This window comes from Manis pentadactyla, chromosome 10 (assembly GCF_030020395.1).
Source record: "Manis pentadactyla isolate mManPen7 chromosome 10, mManPen7.hap1, whole genome shotgun sequence".
Lineage (NCBI taxonomy): Eukaryota > Metazoa > Chordata > Mammalia > Pholidota > Manidae > Manis > Manis pentadactyla.
Window position 1 is genome coordinate 69554201 of NC_080028.1, and position 22166 is coordinate 69576366.

General features: G+C 40.7%; 1 protein-coding gene across 2 annotated transcripts in view; it reads right to left on the reverse strand.

The window, feature by feature from the left end:
* SHISA9 (shisa family member 9) overlaps positions 1 to 22166 on the reverse strand; it is a 252236-nt gene that overhangs the window by 216535 nt on the left and 13535 nt on the right. The gene's annotated exons all lie outside the window — the stretch shown is intronic.

Below are 22166 nucleotides of genomic sequence, written 5' to 3' on the forward strand. Positions count from 1 at the left end.
CCTAGCACCCACCAGATCTCCAAACATACTACACTTCACTCGGGTCTTATTATTAGTTGATGGGTGTCCACACAGTAGACATTCTTTTGGCCTGACTTGATCCTTTCTCTGGAACTTTCCTAAGTGCATTTTGATCCCACACCCCTTCTCAGCTTTTTACTTTCAATCGGGCAATGGACTCTTAAATGAGAACATTCAGTTTGTCATGATCTTCAAGGCAGGCTAGCCTCCCTACTCAGACCCCTTCCTATGGACCAAAGAGTCTTGCCCCCAGAAATAATCTGAATTTCCTGCAACAGGAAAAGCATTGCATCACACCTATTTGTTCATTTATTCAACAGATATTTAATGAGTACCTGCATTCTTGCCAGGCAAGTGAAGCAGCCAGCCCCCAAGCTGGCCTCCAGGGATTCTCACATCCTGGAATTCACACCATGACCATGACAACATCTTGAAAGTGGATCCTCCTGACCCAGTCAAACCTTGAGACGATAGCGGCCCCCTGTCAACATCTTGACTGCAACCTTATAACAGACTCTGAGCCAGAACCACCCACCAAAGCTATTCTCTAATTCCTGATCCATAGAAACTGTGAGATAAATGATGATTGTTGTTTTAAGCCACTAACTCGGGTTAATTTGTTATGTAGCATTAAATAACTAACATAGCACTCAATGGAATATTGTACAACAGTTTAAAAGAATGTTTACAGAAAGTTTTAAGTTCATAAAACAGGCCAATGAAATTCTTCTAAACAGAGCAAACCAAAAGCAAAACAGAACATATGAAAAGATAACATGAAAAGTTTTAATTCATGGAGACAAGCTAATAATATTGTTCACCTTTTAAAAAGAGATGAATTTCTGTATATCATATTTGATGAGTATTAGAAGCCAAGTACTCTACATACAGTATACCATATGATTCTCAAAACAGCCCTAGAAGATATTACTCCCATTTTTCAACTGGGAAAACTAAGGCTCAGAGAGGTTAACTGACTTATTCAAGGCCACAGAGTGAGGAAGTGGTAGAGTCTGATTTGAAACCAACACTGCCTGACCTTCAACTCAATTTCTCCAACCACTACTTCGACTACGAATGAACAGAAAGAAAAGGAAACATCCTAAATTGTGTGTTTTTCAGGGATTTTTCCCTTGTGCTTTTCACATTTTCTACAGGAGCACCTGTTCTACATATAAGTAGGGAAAAAAATAACAGTTACTTATATAAATAAAATAAAATAAAATAAAATAATAAAATGAACAAACGTGGTTCTCTCTTCCAGGAATCCAAAGGAAGGCAACTTCCATCTCGTTTATCATGTTTCTCAAGGGGGTGTCTACTGGCACTCACGGTTGGGTCTCTCTTCCTCGTGGGGGCTGCCTTGGTGCTGTAGGATGTTTCGTACCACTGGCCCCGGTCCACCAAATGCCCCATAGCAGATTCTGTCGGCACTCTACCAACGTCTTTTCAGCGTACTGCAAAACACCTGCCACTCTCTGCCTGCTAACTCTTGTTCTGGCTAGAAAACATGCTTGGTGCCACACAGGCAAACCCCACACACCAGGAAGCAGCTCTCCACCAAAGTTGAACAAGAGTTTGGTGCCTCAATTTCCCATCTTCCTCGTCCCTCAGTCACAATGACTCTAAGTAAGATATGTTCTCCTCTCTCCTCTCTCCCAGCAGGCCTGAGCTCCAATTATCCAAGTGGTAAATGGCCTTATAATGCACCTTTGAGTGGCTTCCTAACTTGCTCACACTCACCTAAGTGTTTTTTGGGCTCCCCTCCCAAAAACATGACTTCCACTCAAATCCTTGTCTCAGGGCCAGAGCCAAGCCAAGGCAACTCTGCAGGCACACTGACACTGGCAAAGTCCTACAGCCTCCAAACCTCTCCTAAGTCATGGAGGGTACAGTACTATTGCTGCATAAGAAAAGATTCAAGTCCCATAGCTGCTTTCTAGCTATAGAGACCTCTGGCTCTAAGAAAAGCCTGTGGCAAGGTCATTTCACTGAGAACTCCCTGAAAAGTCTTTCAAACACCCAGTCTGCTCCTGGGGCTGCTCTCCCATTCTGCAGCTCCTTCTGTCCAGTCCCTCCTGTGCTTCGAGAAATAGCAGTGATTTCAGTACAAAATGACCACATGGCTTTGAGTTGAGGGTTTACGCTTCCAGGAAGGAAGTAATCCTAATAATAGTAATGCCAGGAGTGCTTGTCATGTACCTGAAAGACAGCAAAGCTTTACAGGAATTATTTACTTTAGATTCTCCTAACAAGAAGCAATGTGGTTGCTTAGAGGTCGAGAGTGCCTAGAAATAAGTTCAAAATGGGGCAGTTCATTTAGTCAACAAAACTTATCCAGGGGGAAAAAAAAGCATCTATTGAGCATCTGTTTAGTTCTATTGAGCATCTATTAAGTTCCAGACAGACAATATGCTAGGTAGAGGGATTACACAGGGACCAAATTATAAAAGGTCCCTCTTCTCTCAAAAGCCACAGTCTAACAGAGCAGTGAGTTTCACCCAGGGTGGTTTTTGCCCCTCGGGGGACAACTGGAAATGTCTTGAGACATTTAGGGCTATCACAACTGGCAGGGGGCAGGGGGCTATAGGCATTAGAGGCCAAGGGTGCTACTAAACATCCTGAGGTGTATAGGGCAGCCCCCACAGAAAAGAGTTATCTGGCTAAGATATGAAAAGTGTCAAGACTGAGCAGTCTGTAATAAAAGAAGAAGACAGAATGACGGAAAACAAATAAATCAAGAATTTCAAGATGTGAACCCTGATGGAGTGTCTTCCTCTTAGCTTTTGTTCTCCATCTGTAAAAGGATATTCCCATGATAGGAGCCCCTCATCAATATCTACAAATAGGGGTAGGGTCACATTTTAATGGGTACGCCCAGAACAGCATGGAAGTCTTGGCCATACACCATGGGCATCAGACACAAGTGCTCCACCTCCTACGCACTCCAGAGCGGCCCCCTGGGCCTGAGATTGCTGACTGTTATATCGAATCAACCCCACCCTCCCTTTTTAAGGAGAGATGCATTGATGTATCTAGTCAATCATTTTACACATATTATCATTTATTTATTCCACCTCATTGCTCAAAGGATTTGAGACAGGAAGGTAAAATATAAATAAACAATCATGCATCAAAACTAGAGACAACATAAATTAGCATAAGAGGTGTGGAAGTTTTTTTGTTCTGGTCATTGTCAGTTTGGAATCTCTTCTCTGAAGAACTCCCCCTCAAATATGACATACACATAAACACACTCCCTGTTCTGTAGTGATCCTGTTCAATCAGTGAGATTTGGATGGAGTTGACTCTGCCCACGTCCAACAGGGGACACATGATCCCAGATGGACCAGTCAGAGCACCACTTCCCCTGGCCAAAGTGTTGGGTCTGGGGATGGGCATGTGACCTGTCAGAGACCAATCAGAGACCTCTCCAAGGTTCTTTCCAAAACTGTGGAGAAATACATTCTCTTTCTTTGAGGTCTGGAGGCTAAGGAGAATGCTAGAGCAGGAGTGCTGGTAGCCACCTTACCACCCCAGGGAATGAGCCTGTCTGAAATTTAAGTCAACAAAGGCACAGACATCTAGAGACAGAGAGTCAGAGCCCTGAGAATATTTGTTGAGACCGAGCTATGCCTGAAAGTCAGTGACATGCCCACTAAATTCCTCTTTTGGTTTGCAAGAGTCTTCTGTCACTCGAACATAAAAGATGCTGATATAGTAGAAGGCATATGTCAATATGAGGGTAAAATGGAAACCAGGGAGCAGAAGATGAGGGTCAATACAGGTTCAAATTTAGCTGGGTGCTTCTGGGTAGACAAAATAAAAAGGGAAAGCTGATCAGTTAAATTGTTCTCATCAGATGTGCAATGAGAACTTTTAAGTTCCTTAGAAGAAAGCAAAGCTTTTACCTAGCACTAGCTTCTCAAAAAACAGCAGGCTTTGTGAAAGGAAACACTGAGACATACAGGATGGTGTCCTCAGTGATTGACATGCATCTGCAAATGCAATAATGTGACTTACGAAGCTTCTTTTGACAGACTCTATTGTGGATGCCAAGAGATTCACCCCTGCATGGTTGGTCGACTTGATTCTGTGCAATCAGGAGAAAAGCACTGTGCTCCCACTATGCACATTTCTGAAGGTTCTCTCCACACGTGAACATTCCTAGAACTTGTTAGGCATGACTCATTCTCAGCCCATTTCTGCCCTTTCCTTCTCAGAAATAAGCTCCTTTGTATCAACTTCTGAAGGTTCCCCTCTCCCGTACCAAGGAGGGAAGTTCAAGAGAATTAGAACACCTCCTGCCCTTCAGCCCTGAGAAAGATTGCACTGCAGTGTGCAGACATCGGGGGCTCTCCTTGAGATTTCTTTTTCACCTCCTGTCTCCATGATTGTTCAAGCTGTTGGGCTCTCACATTATCGTCAGGCTGTCACGGCACTGAGGATCTCAAATGGCTGCAGCCCAAGTGACAGATTGTTCCAGGCTCCCTGGCCTTACAGAGCAAAAAAAATATGCCACTGTACCCCCAAATTTGTCTTGGGGTGGTGATGCTTTGAGGAGGCATATTCTAAACACATACCTCACTCGAGTACCATGGACAAAGACAGCCTTATAGCAAAGTGTTATAACTATGACGGCAGGGAAGACAAGGTTTGGTTGTTTTGTCTCCTTGTTTGTTTGTCTTTGCTACCCTAAGAACTGTGCCAATGGTGTTAAATGCATTATTTCGCCTTCACAGTAATCCAAGAACCAGATAGTAATACTACCATTTTCTAAGGGAGGAGGAGAGAGATGTATTTGGCCCAAGGTCACATCATTAGTAAGAAACAGAACCCATGTCTAAATAAATGACCCCCAAACTCAGGCTCTGCCCCAGACACTGGAAGGGGGGTGCTATGGAACCACAAGTGGGCAGAAGAATCCTTTGCCCCTGGAGTTCAATCATCCAAAAATGCCTTCTTCCCATCAGGGCCACATGTGAATCACACCATTAAAACATGTCTGGGAGGAGTCAACCTTTCATTGAGTATCTACCACCTACACCAGAGTACCAATTAGTAGGCTGGATAATGGGGACTTTTAAGACGGTATTTCTCAAAATGTGGACTACATCAGAAGCACTTGGGATAAGATGTAAAGTCATTAAATAAGCTTATATCCCAGGTCCAGCCCAAGAGTTGCTTTCTCAGCATCTCTGCACTAAGAGAAGAGGCTTGGCTGAGGGACCTTATATCCACAAACACTTGCAGAGAACTTGTTCTGTGCTGGGTGTATGCTAGCTGCCTTATCATTTCTATCACTTCTGAGATCATCAGATATCACAGCGAGGATAGAGAGAAGCAGGAGAAGGGGGAGACAGGTTGAAAAAAGTTGATGGAGTGGGGAAAACACAAGCCAGACAGACATAGGGATTCTAATCCCAACACCACTTGGGTGAATAACAACCTAAGCATCAGTTTCCCATGGGGTTGACTTGCATAGTGAATGAAAGCTGTGGTTAAGTGCTCAGTAAATCATAGCACTTAGTCAACTGTAGGATCCCATCCAAAGCAGAATGAAAAGACCTTGTGACCAGTGCATATAAGTTACGTATTTCTCCACCAACAACCCTCTTGGGGAAAAATTATGGACCAATCAGTGATTTTCAAAAGAAACCACTTCCTGATGGAGCTTGTTCTTGAATCTTTCCCCTAAACACCTTGAAATGTATTAATTATTAATGGATTAATTCAATGAGTATCACCCCAAAGCTTACTGAGAGCATGGTACATGCTAGACATGGAGGGCAACACTCAGAAGTGTTTACTGCCCTCAAAGCATTTTCAGTATAGAGAGAAAAATAGACGCTCCCACAAAAGTTAAATTACATCACAAAAATCACAAGCAAAAGCAACAAGGCAGGATAAATCAAAAGACAGAATGATATTTAGAGCCTAGGAGTCAATAACTATAAGCTGACTTGGAGAGATCAGAAATGAGCAAGACACTAAGAGCTATTTTGATTGATTATAAGGAACTGAGCTTTGTCTTGAAGTTCTCAGGAGGTGTAAGATTTGTTTAGTGGAAAAGGAGAAGGGCATTTCAAGGGAGAGTTGCAGAAAGACATTGATAGCCCAACAATGGTCTCAATTTCCCCAGTGTGCTGAGTTTCTGGAAGAATAAGACCAGACACACCCAAAAAAATGCGTATTGGAACAAGCTTTGTTCCACCTCTTCCTGGGAAGGGCACCAGCACATAATCCAGGCTGTCCTTTTGCACTAACCCTAGAGAAGAGCTATGACCTCACTAAGGATCACAGTCTATATTAAAGTATGGCATCAGTTTATCTAGGAGAGAATGGTACCCATCTGCTAAGGTCTCCAGATGCTCCTCAAGGAACCAATGGTTAGATTTCACCCACTTCCTGTAACAAGCTCCCTGAGCTCCTTACCCTCTAAGATCTCATCTGCTACTAATTCTCTGGGCTCAGTTCATAGCCCCCAAGAGAAGCAAAATATGAATCTATGTCTAAATATACCAAAAGGGAAAAATCTCTGATATCCACTGTTACAGACTGACTGTGTGCATCCCAAATCCACATGTTAAAGTCCCAACCTCCAAGGTGACTGTGCTTGGAGATAGGGTTTATGAGGAGGTGATAATGGCAAAATGAACCGTATGGTGGAGTCCTAATACAAGAGGACTGGATCATTCATAAGAAGAGGTAGAGATATCAGAGATCTCTCTCTCCACCATGTGAGGACAGAGTGAGATGCTGGCTACCTGTAAGCCAGGAAGAGAGCCCTCACTAGGAACTGCACTGGCCAGGACCTTGACCTTGGACCCTCCGGCCTCCAGAACTAAAAGAAAATTAATTTATATTGTTTAAGCCATGTAGTCTGTGGTATATTGTTATAGCAACCTGAGCAGACTAATACATCAACTATTGAGTAAAATAAGCAAGGTACAAAGGTGTTTATAAATATTAATAAATACCTAGAATATCTTTTGGGAGACTAGACAATAAACTTATTACAGTGGCTGTCTTTGAGGAGGCCAACTGGGCATTAGAGGAGCGAGGACATCTAGTGTTTACTTTATACCCCTTTATACTGTTTGATTTTTTTCCCCATGTACATAGCAACCTATTTAGATAGATAAATACATTAATACAAAAAAGAACTATATGTAAATGGAAAAAGACAGTGCTGTCCTTGTGGGAAATCTCCACACCACAAACCATCTAAAATTCAATCCCTAAAACTCCATCAAATATAAAATGCCCAGGTAGGGGTGGACTTGAGCAACATTGGGAGCAGGGTCGTGGTTCATGAGAATACCAGCCACCTGTAGGAGGTACCTGGTGGTATTTTCTGCCCCAGGTTATATAGTGATGGCAGAAGAGACATCACTGGAGTGAGATACAAATAAATAAGCCCTCATACCCTCCAGCTAGTCGATACTGAGTCAAAGGATGGGCATGTCAGTAAACAGGCAGTTATACGGCACTCTCTGTGGGCACCAGGTAGGGGTTTCACAGACTATACATCGGACTCCTGTCTTGTACAGGCATCTGAGGCCAGAAGGAGCAGCCAAAATCATTTTCAGCCCAAATTACTCGTGATGGCTGTTTCTCTGGTTGAGCACCAGATAACTGGCTTATGTGCAGGGGCCAAGTTATATGAAAAATGCATATCTTTAAGTGTTAGAATCGCACTCAGGAGAAACTCGTGGGAAGTGCGTCTGTCTGAGCAAAAGCAGACTCGTGTCTCCCGTCTCACTCTCAGCATATGCTCATTGTGTGGAATGGTGAACAGAAATACTGATGTTATTTATGCCATGCTCACTCGCTCGCGCTCTCTCTCTTTCTTACTCCCCCTCTCCCATTTGCTCCTCCCCACCCCTGACCTGAGATCCAGAAGTGAATTCACAGATCTTAAAGGCACCTGTGCCTGTCTCTCTCCCATGTGAGGTAAGAAAATGCAGCATTGGACTGACCTGGCTCCTCCTCCAGCCATGGAAACTTAGAGAATTATTATAATCAGATCCCAACTGCTCAAGCATCACCAGTTCCCTAGCAACCCTTTACATGCTTTGGTGAAGGGTTGAAATAAGACTTCGTGGTTAAGTTAGGAGCTGATGTGTTTGAGATTGCCAGAGAGCTTCCCCAAAATGGCTTCAAAGGCTTTTCTTGACCATGATCCCAACAGCCCAACAAGACACCTGTTAGTAAGAGTGCTCCTGCTTAAGATTCCTGGAGGCTCTAAATTCCTTCACTGGTATTTTGGGTCCTTCCATTCATTGGCCAGATTTATCAATCTTCCCTCCCAGGGGCAGCCTCTCCAACCCAGCAAGGCTGGCTCCTTTCCACCAGCCTCAGAAGAAACCTTCTGCAAACATACTCCTCCACATGCCCATGTTTCCGCTCCCCTCCATGCATCCCACATTTCATACCTCGCTTCTAACTACTTGATTTCCTTCCCCCATGAGTGATCTCCCATGATCACATATGCCAACTTTTGCTGGAAATATATAGGTTTCATTATTATGTCTAATTAGAGACCCAGGGCTAACACATTCCACAAGAACTAAGCCACAGGTAGCGAGAGCAGTACAGAAAAGATGGCCAGGCAGCATCCAGGCCTTGGTAGACCTGAGTTGTCTGGAAGGGACTTGGACAGATAACAGGGCATATATAAATCTGAAGGAGAGATCAGGTAGAAGATGGGATTTGTTTGGACCTTTGGAGATACATTTCTCTACTTGAATACTCAGCATTCATTCCCTCCCTAGCTGAGGGTTAATCATGTGACTCAATGTGGGCCAACCAGACTCTCCCCTAGAATCCTTAAGTTAAGTGTAATGGGCTCAAAGGGAGAAAAATGCTTACAATAACTGATATCAACAGGTACGGCCATAGACTAGCTCACACCACCAGTCAGAGCCACCCTGGTTCCCACCACCCTAAGCTTTGTTCTTCAAATGTTTCTTCAGTTCTTGGAGCCATCCCATGTTCTTCAAAATGGCTTCTTTTTGTTAAGTCCCACAGCACTGATTTTTGTTGCTTGTAACCAAACACCCTGATATGGACTATTTCTCCTGAGCCTTGAAGGATGACACACTAGCGTGCACAGAGAAGAGAAAAGTAAAGTATTAATACGTTTCACTTCCGCTTCCTTTGTTAGGCTGTTCTACAGGGTCTAGCTGATCACTTTGGAATGGGCATAAGGCAAGTCTCTTTCAATGAGGTCTGCCTGAAAGCATAATGGATTTCCTTGGGATGTAATAAGTTTACCAAAGAAGGTAGGGCCAAGTAACCATTAACCCAGCAGCATTCTTCAAAGTCAGCTCTCTAGAATATTATTTCCTCTATATATCAATAATTGTTACCAAAAAAAAAGATGTTCAATGGAAATGTCAGTTTGAAAAATACTGAAATGAACCCAGTTGTAAATGGCCTTATTGCATTTATTCTCAGTTTTTAATATGCTAATGTGTATTGGAAATCTCCAAGAGGTCGACAGAGCATGCAGGTATTCCCAAATTTATTTGGCCAAGAAAGTCTAATTTTTCAGAACATCTCAAAGGACTGGTATTCCATGGAACACCCACTGGGAAACACTATTAGAGGGGCAGATCAGTCATGAGACACAGTATAATAGATGTACCACACACACAGAGTAGGGACTCAAAAGTTGTAGCTGTAGTTTGTAATTAGTTTCTCACTTTGTTCTCATTCCTGAATAGCATTTCTCCACATTTACTTATAAAAAAACCACTTTTCCCTTAACCAGACTCCAGCCCCTTTGGGTTTCCTTTATTTCCACAAGCATGATGAAGTATTTTCCAGTTTCAGGGGCTTTGCACATTCTGTTTTTCCTGCCTAGAATGCTGCTTTTTCCCACTCTTCACTTGGATGGTTCCTTCTCATTTATCCTTAGGTTTCACATTAACTGCCACCTCCTCAGTGATGGAAGTGTAGCCTTGTTATTCCTCATCCATCACCTTTCTGGTTTCATTCCATACCTATCACAAGTAATGACTCACATTTTTTATCTACTGGATATGAGAACAGTCTTCCCCCTCTCAAATGCAGACCCTAGAGGTCAGAGACCTGGCTTGCTTTATGTTCCATTAGCCCAGTGTCTAACCAGGTAATACAAGAGAAAGATTTGTGGAATAAATGTGTAATACAGGAGTCATTCTCTATATAAAGGACATTGAGCAACATAGTATGCACCACTTTCAACAGCAGATTTACAAGAATGCAGATACATTCTTCACGTTGCCTTTTGTCATAGCAACCATGTTTTGGTTTTTTTCAAGGCTGTACTATTAAAGTATAGTACTGGATTGGCATTCCTATATGAAACTAAAGAAATGCAAATCTGATATGCAGTTTTATGGTGGAATGACTGGATACACAAATAGTTTAGAGAACCAAGGAGAACAAAAGGTTCTCTTATGCTTCAAGCTGTCCATTCACGCATTCATACATTCATTAAACAAAAATAGGCTAACCACCTACTATACATTCAAACACCAAATGTTAGGCATTACACACTTGAGGCCTTCCCAGGGAAATAATTTGGTTTATACTCCTTCATTTTATAGCATATTTGTCTTCCCTCATGTACAAAATCATAGCCCTTTGATGGAGTACATCAGACATGTAGCAGAAATAGGGGTATGCATATATACCACACAAGCACTACCTTCCTATCCTTCTCTCACACCAGACATGGCTGATCAATCTCAGCACTCATGCCCACTGAGCTTGGTAACAGCCCTATTATCCCTTTCAGCACTCCACTTCAGGCAGCCATTACTGAATCATAGGTGACATCACCCAAAAGGAATCCTAGGTGCCTATTCTGGGTGGAAGAAAGAGCCCAGATTTTGGAGTCAGACCACTGCTAATTTGAAACCATGTGTCAGATGGAAAGCCTGTGCCTGTTTACTCTGTCAAGTATAGATAATCCTTCCCATTCTGCAGGGTTGCTAAATTAGATTGCATATTGGAAACACCTGGCTGTGTGCAGTTATCCAATAAATATTAACCATTGGTGTTATTACTTTTAACCCAAGTAAGCTTCACTGAGTGTTTCACATACAGTGATTGCTTAATAAAATGAGCTGGCATGAACAGAAACTTTGTGGAAGCAGCCACAATGAGATGCAGAGACTGAAAACCAGCAAAAGGTAACCAAGAACAACTTTCTCCCTCCATCGCCTCTATCACAATGTAATAGATGCCATTTTCCTCCCAAGCTTTTAGTAAAAAGTACCCAGGAGGCAGCAGATGCTCAGAACACTCATGATTGAAAACCCTGAGACTATGTCTTTTAGCTCTTAAGTGCTTTTCTTAGCTTGACCCAATTTTGCTCCAGGGGTGAGGATTATAAAAATACAATATTAAAAATATGGGGCATTTTGGGATTCAGAGTCAAAGGGTAGGTAAATTCTTGATCTTAACCACAGATAAGCCAGGCTTAGGCCTTTTGCCATCAGATGATTGCCTAATTACAGGATATGAAATGAATCTGTGCGTCTGTTGTGTTTTTTGCTTTGCACCCACCACCTTCTCCCTCTGCGTTTTAAGACTTCCTTTTAAATATAATAATGACATGTGAAACATAGCTGTTGGAGATTTAATAGTCTGCCTGGCAATATATTAAAATCAACACTGTGATCCTAAGCAGGGGACTATTAAGGTTACTTTGCATCACCAGAGTTAAGTTTCTTTTATTATCCACATCAACACAACATCATTTATTTCATAAATATTAAACACATCCAATTCTTTCCTTAGTTTGCTTTCATGCTAATGAAATTGAGAGTCTGCATGGAGAGGGATAGTACAAGTAATTCTATGACACAGGGAAGGAAAAAGAGATGAAATGGGGTGAAATGCTATTGAAAAAATCAATTGTGATAAAATTGTGGGTGGTTGAAAACACTGCCTTTGTGTGTATGACATTTCATAATTTCCAGGTAATGCTGGAATATGTACTCATGATCTTTTCAATGGATGCAACTTCTTTTGGCACATAATTTGGCATTTGGTAAACTTTGATAACAACACTGAAGCTGTAGCACACAAGAAATAAAACCCTGATGAATTGACAAAGAAAAAAATAATACTAGCAATTACTTGAGAAATATGCCCAGTGTTATATTTCAACAGCATTCATTCCTCAAAATTTTATATAACACCTACTATGTGCCAGGCACTATGCTAGGCACTGGGGATATAGTGGGAAACAAGACAGACAAGGTCCCTGCTTCTGTGGACCTGACATTTTGGTGGGGAAAATACAAAAGAATTAACAAAACAAGATGATTGTAGGTAATGATAGGAGCTATTATGAAAATAAAATGATAGAGAGGGATGGTGGTGGGATTCTTGATATAAGGTGAGCTACTTTCTATAGGAAAACTTCCCCAAAGAGATAGCCACTTAGGCAAGACCCAGATGATGGGAAGGAGCAAGAACTGCAAAGATCTGGGGAAGACTGTGGCAAGCAGAGGGAAGGGTAAAAGCCAGGCTCCCACGGTGGAAGCAGTCCTGGCATATTTAAGTAAGAGAAAAGAGAACTAGCTGTGGTCAAGGAAGTGAGAAAAGACTAAAAGCAGTAAAGCTGGGGCAGGTTATGCAGGACCTTGTAGGCACGTGAGATGTTTAATTTTTTATTACTGCACTGGAGAGTTTAACTAGATGGTTTTAAATAGGTGATGTAATGAGTGATGAAAGGAAGCTAAGGGGAAGATCCAAATGTCACTGCACCCCCACATGGCCCAAAGCCCAGACACAAGGTAGAGAAGCAAGAGCACTAGACCTGAAGTTTAGAGATTGGGGTTCTAGTCCTGGCTCTTGACTGGTTATGTTAGCTTAGACCAGTCACAACTAGTTAAGTGGCAGGACTTCATTAATTTATGTACCAAACATTTACTACTTGTCTACTGTGTGTTCAGGTTTAAATGCTGAGAATATATATCCAAACAAAATGGCAAAATCACAGACCTCAAGGAGCTTACCTTCTCATAGGACAAAATCACAACAGTTAGCACATTTATGGATATACTGGATATTCCCAGCTAAGAGGCTGTAGTCCCAGATGATTTTTAAGATATAAATGAGATACACACTTTGAGAACTGTGGGTAATTTATAAATGGTAGCTTTTGCCTTTATAATCAGCATTGTTTTCCCATTGCAAGTGACAGGAACCCAACTCAAGCTGATGATGTTTGAAAGATATTCGTTCTCTTATGACACTGAAAAATCCACAGCTTCAGGTATGGCAGAATGAGGAACTCAAACAATATCATCAGAACTTAACTCACTCTCTCCATTATGCCTCTCTCTGCAATGGCTTTATTCCATGGCAGGTTTTCCCTTGATGGCCTCCGGCAGCTCCAGGGGTACATCCCATCTTCCTTGCAACTCTTGTCTCTCCAACAGTACAACAACAATATTATGGACCCAGTGCTTACTGGATCAGTTGCACAGTCTTAAATCCATTGCTGTGTTCAAAACAACACTGAAAAAAATACCAAAGTTGGGATGATCAACACTATCTTATCCCAAAAATTAGAATACACTAGAGAGTAAAATATACTTTTTGGCTTTCGATTGGATCAAAAGCTCACCCATGGTATAGAAATATAAGATTAGCTCCACCCAAAACATGGATGAGGAACGGTTCCCCCAAAAGAAAAACATGGTGCTATTTTCCAAAACAGAGGCAACAGACAATAGGTTAAGTAGAAGTAAAAGATGATTGTTCAGCACTTTAATTAACTTGAGGTAACCAGTTAACTAGTGCCAAATTCCATAAATTCATACACTCATTCTGCAATAGGTACTGAGCACCTACTATGTGTCAGACATTAATATAGGCACTGAGGACAGAACAATGAACAAAGTAGATAAAATTTAAGAATGTAAACCACACAGTACATACATATTGAAAAAAATTAAATATTCTGGTTAACATATAATTACCTATATGATTTAAGATCATGTTTATATCTATAAAGAGGCTAATACTAATGATAGAAGTAAAATTTTCAGTATATTATGTGAAAACTTTTAAAATTATGTGTATGTATGTATGTAATACTCATGCAAGCAAAATAATAGTAAATACATGTTCTAAAGAAACACAAGGATCTGAGTCTAGCCACCACTAAGCTGATGAGCAGAACAAAAATGTTCATAAGGAACAATTTTCTAAAACATGCTTATTCAATGTCTTTGTCAGCTATTATCAAAGAATTGTTTGATGACCTTCTTTGACTTTGATATACGCACTAAAATTTTTTTTCATAGTGCCTCTGAAGCACAGGGAGCTTCCTTAAGTTCCCTCTAGTTCCAAAATTTTGTGAGATAAACTTTTCATTCTGGTGTTTTGAACCAAACAACTAGAGTGTAGTTCAGCACCATGGACAGATCTCCTGGCATGAGTTCATCTCCGTGGACAAAGGGCTGAATTTAAATGAGTGTAACAGGTTCTGCTTTATAAGCATAGCAGTCTTGGGCAGGCACACAACTCTAGGCCTAATACCTAAATTAATGAGTTTAAGTCTCCATTTAATGAAATATTCAGATAATGATTACACTTAGTTTCATTAACTGCATTCTCAGACTAATGGGATAGGATTTCCTTTTCAACTTGTAATTAACTTTATTGAGAATTCTTATTGGGATTTTTCCAGGCAGTTTCTGAAAACCTTATTATAAATTATTTTCATATATGTATTATGTCATTAAATTATGTTGCTTAATTTTTTATTGGATGTTATTTTAAAAGAAGAAAAAATTCAACACTAACCTTCAAGAACAGCAAGCTGACTGAATTGAAAAGCTACTCTCAAAGAATTTGCATTCAATTCCTGAGAGCTAATCTTGCAGTTTTGGTCCTCTCATGTCAGACATGGCATTTTACTTTTCCTACCAAAAGCAGTGTGACCCCAGCCAAACAAAGTCCTCTCTTTCCTTAATTCAATTTGTATAAAACTAATCAGACCTGCAAGAAAGATTTATCTTCTAAGACTGATACTTCTCAATCATAGGTGAGAAAAGTCAATAATGAACATTTTCTGCTCTCTTTCACTCTGATTCTTGGAAATGTGCTAGAGAGTATTTATCTCTCAATACAAAATATCAATTTCTCAAGAAAACATCCCAATCTCTATTCCCTCCCCTTCAGCTCCAGGTGTTTCCAGGTCTCCTGCATGAATAGCAGCTTTGAAATTACCTGTTTGCTCTTCCATCCTCCCACTATCCCATAAGCTTCAAGAGGATATTTCCTATCTTTGTCTCATGCATCCTCACCCCTGCAATTCCTAGCACACTGCTTGACACAGATTGTTGGTTGATTAAATGGAAATGTTAATGATAATGAAACAAAACAGTTGGCTAAAATCTGAGTCCTCTAGGACTGAAATGGTTACTTTATCTCAGTTGATCCATTTTCAAAGATTAGTGTAGTCTAATACAGTAATTCTTAGTAGGAATCAATAAATAAGGAGAAGAAAGAGAAGAGATCCCCTAATGTGGGTCCTTGGGAAAGGAATGAGAAAGAATAGACCACAAGATTTAAAGCCAGACAGACAAGGGTTCATGTTTGAACCTATGTCTAGAGTCTGAACTCCTTACCAAATTATCTCTGTGACACTGGGCAAGTTACTTAAACTCTCTGAGCCACAGTTTCCTCATGTATAATATGTGGATGCAATACCTATTTCAATTATTTCATGGAGCTGTTGTGAGAAGTAAAATGTATGCATGTGCTAGATGTATAACAAACATTATTCTGTTCTATTTATTATTCCTTTTTTATCCACACTAACCATCAGTCACACAGTAGGCATGTTGCATCACTTCATCCTGATACATAAATAGAAATGCTCTCCCAAAGAAACTCTGAGGATAGGTTTTCCCTAGTAGGGAAGGAGCAGCATTGGCATCTTTTAAACTAAACCAGACACTGGGATGGAAACTTAGACTTTCTTTACAAATAGTCCCACAGCTGGTTGGAAGCACATTGGAAAAGCAATGCAAATCTGATCAGGAAATGCCATGTGGCCAGCATTAGTAGCAATTTTTGAAAAGAGCCCAGGAGTTGGCTTACAGAAACAGGTGATATTTTTTCATGGAAGGACTGTTTCTCTATTGCTTGCTTGTACACACAAACCCCCTCACACACACAGAAAATCTCATTTTCTGGGTGGAATTACAAGATATCTTAGGGGCCATACAGACTCCTACTGGCCTGCTCTACCAGTGTAACTAAAATGTTAAAGTCAATATTCCTAACAGAACAAAAGCTCATGTGTTTTAATGGGAATAAAAGAAAAACATAAGACAGGAACAAATGGCTAAGAATGAATGAGACAGCTGCTCCATCAGAGCAATTTCCTTGGGAAGGAATTGACAGTTTCTTCAGTTCTCATTTGCATCATTAGTAGTAACACACATGCACATACATACACACACACACAAGTTGTGTTATCAACTGGCACACAAAGTGAAAATATTGTCACTGTCCAGACAACTGCACCACGAACTCATGCTGACGAGGATCACTGTCCCCTCGTGAACAGACTGCCTTTAGCACTAATGTTCACTCCTTCCACAAACATTAGTAGTAATGGCCAAACTTAGGTTACCAGGGATTATGCTAAATTCTTTATCTGTGTTAATTCATTTGATCCTTACAACAATCTTGTAAAGAAAATATTATTTGCTCCTTACATACAAAGGGAAATTGAGTTTCAGATTAGTAAATCAATTTTTCCATGATTATGCAGCAAATAGGTGACAGGGCAGATACCCAGTCAAATTACTGCTACCTCCCAAGCCTGATTCTCCCACTCCCTCACTGCACTATCTTAATCACATATTAGACATGTTTAGTAAGTATCATCCACATGTCAGAGACTCATCTGTAACACTGATACTTCAATAGAAAACCAGACCTCTTGATTTAAAAACACACAAAGTCAATGCAGGCTACTGCCCTGAGCCTACAAATGTTTTTAGCTGATCCAGAATGGATCCACCTCCAACTCTTATTAACTCTATAATTTACTGATCACATGCCAACACTATTACAGTCATGGATCTTCAGATGGAACAGTCAGCCTGCCCAATTTGGCAAAAAGTGTTTAGGTTTCACCTTCATAAGATTGTACATCAATGATGCCTTAATAAAAAAAAGTGTTTAAGGTTTCAAAAACAAGAGTGTTGGTAGCTGTGGCTTCATAGAAAAGATGTAAGGCCTCATGGGAGTTGAAATCAGCAAAGTTCCTTCAAAACTCAAAACTCCAACAGTCCTGCAACTCAGTCCCACCAGGCTTCTTATGGAGTATGGCCTAGAGATTCATTCATGCATGGATGCATTTATTCATTCAACAAACATCTATTTGACACTGGACTGTCTAGGCAATGGGAGACACAGGGGCAAATAACACAAATGCAATCCTTGTCCCTGCCCCAAGGAAGCTTAAAACAGCAATCTCCACCCTGCTTCTCAAGCGTGGCCTTCTTGGAGAACCTACCCCACTACACCCTTAAGAGGGACCACCAAAATACAATTCACCCCACCCAACCAGCTGATCCAGAGTCAGATAGCAGATCCAGGGAAAGCCAGACCTTTGGCTGGCCAGAAACCAATCATATTTTCTCTCCCTGGATAATAAGAACTGAAAGACAGAATGATTGAGCATATTGAGAACAGAAAAGGGTGATGATTTACCCACTCCACCTATGAAGTCCCTAAGGTGGTCCTGATTCCCACCCTTTCTGAGTCTAGATATTCACCAGAAGATAACCCATGTGCATCCAGTAAGGTTCAAGCTATGGAATCAGACAGACCTGGGTTTGAATCCTGACTCCTCCATTTATTAACTTGGATATCTACTTATTATGATATAATGGACAAGTTATTTAATTTTTCATTTTATTGTGCATATTTTCAAATACACACAAAGATAGAGTGGAATATTGAATCCCTATGTATTTGGTCACCTCGGTGCAAAAAACATATTTTCCCCATTTTGTTTCATCCAGTTTTATATTTTTCCTGTTGATTTTTAAAGTAAATCTCAGTCATCATGTGAGATGAGTTCCTTATTTTCCATGAATCTGAGTTTTCTCCTTTATAAGACAGGAATAATTATACCTCTTCCATATGCTTTTTCATTCACTGGACAAAAATGTATGGGGCTGCTGCTGTGAGCAAGCTCAGTTCCTGTCGCCAGAGGCACAGGTCTGACAACACAAAGCTTACTCCCATGGGGTTTACAATGTAGTGGAAGAGGCATAAATAATGAGTAAGTTAATTTCAGAGAAAACAAAAGTTATGAAGAAAAGAATTGGAAACAGTAGGTGATTTGGGGGCCAGAAGTGGACAAGGATGACCTCTCTAATGAGGCAGCAGTGGGGGTAAGACACAAAGGGAAGGGGCCTGGGAGCAGCCTGCTGTAGGCAGAAAGCACAGCAGGTGCAAAGACCCTGAGGTAGCAATGAGCAAGGCTGTTTGAGGGTTGTTTTGAGTACAAATGAGCTAACACATTCAAAGCATTAGTTAGCCCACTGCCTGGCACATTGCAAGTGATAAAACTTAGTCATTATTCTTCTAAGGGAGTACTCATCACAAGATGGTACATTGGAGTGTATTTTGGAAACAGTTCTCTTTCCTCAAGTGCCAATTGATCTTTTGGTTCACTGAGCATGTCCTTTACCAAAGTCTACTCCTGGGAAAACGCTTCCCTATACTGCAAACGCCTGTACCATGAGGAAGGGTCACATAGGGTAATGGTTAAAAACACAGACTTTGGGGTCTGGCCCATTAAAATTCCAGCTCCACCATTAGCTGTATGTATGAGCTTTGGACAAATCAGTTAACCTCTCCAAGCCTCAGTACCCCCATCCTTGTGAAGTTGAAAATAATAGTACCAATGTAATAAAGTTTTGAGGATTCAATGTGTTGGGGGTTTGAATGTTATCTGTAGAAGTTACTGTTAATATTACACTATCTTACTTATTTTTACTCTTATATGTATACTTACCTTTTTGCCTGTACTGATTAGGAAATTACCCTGTTTTTTTTTTTCAGATATTTGGGAATATCCCCTAGCAGTATCTCTAAAATCAAGTATAGGACATTCTGGGTACCTTGGTAAAAATGAATGAAAACCCATCTGGTCCTGGATATGTGCTGTACATCTTCAGAAACCAAACTGCGGATCTGCTTTTCATCTGGTTCCTGTAAATCCACCTGGGAATGGTCCTGGGGGAGGAGGGGAGTGGTCAGGCTGGAACAGGAGCCTGGTCTTTCTAATGGCTTCAAGTCAGCATTTCTCTTCAGTCTAGGGTGAGAGCTCACTCACTCAGGTAATTATACAGAAACCAAGAAGCATCAACCCAAAGCGAAAGGAAACTGCAGGTTTGTAGGGAATGAGAGGGTGTTTTGTCCCATGAGTATATATAACAACACAACCAGGACAACATCTGGTTCTATTCGCACACTGACCAGGTGAATAATTTCACATGGCTGTTTTTATAGACACTGTGGCCACGAAGGATTTGTAATTGCTGCTGACCTATTTAGTGTTGTTTTCAGTCTTCGCCACATCATTAAACAATACAGCACAACCAAAACTCTACTACCCAGTTTGCTGTGCCAAAAAGAATGCAGTAATCTGGACTGGATCCTGGAACAGAAAAGGGACTTAGAAAATGAGCGACATGCAAATGGTATCTGCAGTTTAGCTGAAAATAATGTGCCAATGTGGATTTCTTAGCTTTGACAGGTGTACCACAGTAATGTAGGATGTTAACATTAGGGGAAGTGGGTGAGGGGTATACAGAACTCTGTGTACTGTCTTTGCAACTTTTCTGTAAACTTACAATTATTCCGAACTGCAAAGTTCATTTCAAAAAGTGTGCTGTTAACACAAACAAGTGGAGGAACACTGATCCAGGTTGAATCCTTGTCTCCACAGTCCCTCACTTATATATCCCACCCTTAAGACTAAAGGGAGCCTGTATTTTAGCCTGCATTCCCAAAAGGGACGGGGAGGGGGTTGTCATTGGCAGGCAGGGAGGCTGGGCTGGAGGAGACAGAGAATGTTCATAGCACTTGAGGACAAAATGTGCCTTCAGAAGCAAACGGTAATTATACAGAAACCAAGAAGCATTTTCAGAAAATCACTCTCTCATGTGAATCTACATCCTGTTAATCAAAGAGGTCGAGACCCTTTTGATTATCAGACTAAATATTTTTAGGCAATATCACCGAATGCCTAGAAGGATCATGAACAGCTTCAGCTAAAGAAAAAATCCATCTTCAGATAAAAAGGCAAGTCCTATATATCACAGGAAAAATCAACCACAAGACACTTACGAAGACAGGTTGGCAAAAATGTCCCCATATTGAAGCTTACTCCTCCCTATTTGCCTTCACTCTAGTCCTCCTCCACCTCCCTCCTTCTCTATATCAGACTTCTGCCCTGATTTGATTCTCTCAGTTAGCATTTGACCAAAAGCATAAGAGAAAGATCAGAAAGTGACCTAGCATTAGAATTAATAAGATGAGGAAAGAGAAATAGATGGGGATGATTGTTCTCTTAAAGTTGTGTCCAGTGGGTTGTTGAACAGAGGTGAAAATGACATTTAAGTTGTGACTACTGAATTCCCCAGAAAATCTGGCAACCTGAATGTTTGGTGAAGAACCCTTAAAATGACATGATATGCCCCTTCGTGTTATATCAACAAATAGATGCATCTTTCTTTCTATCTTTTTGTAATGGCAAATCCTTGTATTCCCATAATGTCCAGAAAAAGGGTTTTGTATTCAGTAGGTACATTCTAATTCTAGCACCTAGAGCTGGTCTAACTTTTCAGTTATCATACTGGATTCCTTCTCTTCTAGTTCTCTATTGGTCAAAGCAGGCTCTGGCTTCTCGCTTCTTGAATCCCTCGTAACTGATAACTATCAGACATCTAGTCCCATCCCTTCAATGGACTACCCAGATCATTCCTTCTCTTGAACATGCAAATTTTTCCCTGGGTCTATAATATATAAATAGTTATTGTAAATCAATAAAAAGACAAAGCCATTCATTACAAGGAAGCCTATCATTACTATCAACTATTGAATTAGTTATAGAAATTAAGCCTATTAATGTAAATCTGTGGAAAAGCTATATCCTTCTCATTTCCCAGATAGTCCCAAGAATTCTTAGAAATAAGGATTGGACAGTCTAGCAGGATTACATGAAATTAACATCTGAGGTAATTCTTATGAGAATGCAAGTTTTGTGACATTACACCTGGAATTCTCCCCTGTAGTTTACCAGGAATGCTCTGGTTTGATTCCACCTGGTAGAATATTGAAAGACACATTTTTTCTCATGGTTTAAAATATCACTGATTACTAAGCTGCAACTATAGACTAAAAGCAAAAATCACAAATAAACCTGTCATAAGAGGCTTCTGAGTTACTCAGTGCCTGTCTACCCATCTCTGAGCAATAATTTATTCTCAGTACAACTTTAAATGAAAGTTCCTCATTAAAGCAAGACTCATTAATGTTGCCTGCCCTTTTACCTGATGGAATGATGGAACTTGAGTGACTTCAATGAGTTTGTTATTCCAGTGGAGTGCTGAATCAAAAAATCATCCTAAAGATTGAAACTTCAAATGAGAAACCTATTAGCAGTCTCCTTTCATAGCCAGGGACTCAAAGCAACTTCAGTTTTTCAACTCCATGATCACATTCACTCACTTCCAATGTTTGGGACCCATATACATGTAGGTTCAGCTCATTTCCCTCAAAGCCAGAACCGGATGCAGCAATGGCCAAGTCAGAGCTGGTGCAATTTACCGTATCTTTCAGGGCTGTGAGATTTTATCATAAAACGTCCACTTGCTGGTGTATTTTGCTCTGAAATGTGGCTACTTCTCATACCACTTACAATCCAGTTCATAAATAAGTAATGTTGAATTATTGTATAGAATGAAACCTAAGCCATTCTATCTGGCAGCCCGTTTTCAGACCGCATAAACATTGATTCTGCGAACCCACAGTAACATTTCCAAGGCCATGAATAATAATCACCATGCAGAATGACAGAATTCACATCACCT